Here is a 2291-nt window from a genome sequence, read left to right on the forward strand (position 1 = left end):
AGGAAGCGGTATGGAAGTGAACCAGCAAAGCAAGTTAGGCTCAGGAATTATGTCTAGGAAAAGACTAGGCAAGTATGGCTACGGCACACAGAACCGACTAGAAATAAGTAGATTTCGAAGAATTGTATTGCCGAGGGAACCAGGAGTCAGGCTTCCCTCCCTTCACAAAATTTCTTGACAGTTTTCAGTTCTAAAACTTTGGACCTCCAACCACCCATGAGCAGGAGGGAGAGTATGCCACCTCAAAGAGGACATGCTCTGTCACGCCCATTTCAGATGTGGCCAAGGATGGCCGAAGGGGACGCTCCCAGAGAGAAGGGTTTTAGTGCATTAGGCCTGTCTCTTTCACTGTGGAAAGTGGAGAGTTCTTGGTTCTCTGCCCAGGCCTCTGGAAGATCTGGGATGTTAAAAGAAGCAGAGTCCCCAACCTAGGCGTTCTTTGATATGGACGCTGCACCCCACGGTCCTGGAGCACAGGGCACCAGGGTCCATCCACCACAGCTGGGGGTTGGCATCTCATTTCCCACAAGGAGGGTGTGCTGGAGAAGCAGAAATAGCTGGGAGTCGTGTCTGTGTGGGTGCTCAGTACCAGCTCTCTCTCTGCTTTCTCCTCCCATTCAGTCTGGTGGGCCCTCTTAGACTCCCCCCGCCCCTCAACACATGCGTACACACTCCTTGCTCCACCGCGTCCCTCAAGCTGCTGTCCCAGAGAGCAATGCTCTCTGCCTTTCTCATGTGCAGCGAGCGAGGTTACACTTACTGTGGCCTACCTACTAAGCTTTCTTTCCCTGGTCTGTCTCATTCATACTCGCAAACAAGCCCCCTTCAGAGGAGGTTGCACTATCCCATTTCTGCATGAGGAAATCGAAACCCAGAGAGGCTTGCCCATGCTCACACGGCCAGGAAGCAGCAAGACAGGATTTAAATCCAGGTTCCCTTAGAGTTACTTTGAACACCTCCTTGTCCCATACTGATCCCGTTCACTCCTTGCCATCGTGAACTTTGCCACATCTACATACCATCTATACTAATATTTACTTACTATCTTTCTTAAGTTGAGTCCCTTTTTTTATTTAAACAAATTAATTTTAAAAGGAAACCACAACCATACATGAAAAAATTATATCAATAGTGTCACTTGCCAAAATTAAACAGGTAACAAAAATAAATACATGAAATGTTATTGATTTTTTTAACATCTTATTAAAAATTCAAGCATAGCAATGTTGAATTTTACAGTGACCACCCGTATATCTACCACATAGATTCTATTAGTTTTTTATTCTCCTTGATTTGTTGCTTATCTGCCCATCTTTCCCTCCCTCTCCACCCATCATCAATCCATCTTCTTTTTGATGCATTTTAAAGAAAATTACATTAGAATGCTTTCCCTAAATACTTCAGAGTGCATGTCATTAACTAGAGTTCAATATTTGAAGTTTTTTTCTTTTGCTGTAAAATGCACATACATTGAAATGCACACATTTTAAATTTTTTTTAATTTTTGTCTTTCAATTACAGTAGACATACAATATATTAGTTTCAGGTGTAGAAAGCACAAATCTACATTTGTACATTTGCTGAGTTTTGACCAAAACTAGATACACTTTGACAACCAAATTCCTATCAAGATACAGAAATTCCTACCATCACCCTAGAAAGTTCCCTCATGCTCCATCCCAGTCAGCCCCACGACACACTGCCCCACACCCCCAGGCAAGCATATCTCTGATTTTTTTCCACCATAGATTAGTTTGGTCTGTTCTAGAATTTCATGTAGATGGAATCATATAATATGTACTCTTGTGTGTGTAACTGCTTTCAGCATGTTTCTGAGTTCGATCCATGTCATAACACATATCAGTATTTGTCCCTATTTATTCCATTGTATGACACTATCCTGTTTAGTCTATCCATTTACCTATTGCTGCACACCTGAGCTGTTCCCAGTATTGGGCTATTATGAGTGAAGATACTACAAACAAGTCTTACGAGCAAATGTTTTTGTTTCTCTTATTAAATATCTAGCAGTAGAATTGCTGGGTCATAGGTAGGTGTATGTCTAGTTTTAAAGCAACTGTCAGAACTAAAGTAGATGTACCATTTTATATTTCTACCAACGAGGGAGGAGAGATCCGATTGACTTACAACCTTGTCAACATTTGGTGGCGTCAGTCCTTCAAATTTTAGCTTATCTGGTGGGTAGGTACTGGTGCCTCATTGTGGTTTTAATTTGCATTCCTCTGATAATTAATGATGCTGAATATTTTTTCGTGCGCTTATAAGGCCAT

The sequence above is a fragment of the Pteropus vampyrus genome, unplaced genomic scaffold, assembly GCF_000151845.1.
Source record: "Pteropus vampyrus isolate Shadow unplaced genomic scaffold, Pvam_2.0 Scaffold144, whole genome shotgun sequence".
In the NCBI taxonomy this organism is placed as follows: domain Eukaryota; kingdom Metazoa; phylum Chordata; class Mammalia; order Chiroptera; family Pteropodidae; genus Pteropus; species Pteropus vampyrus.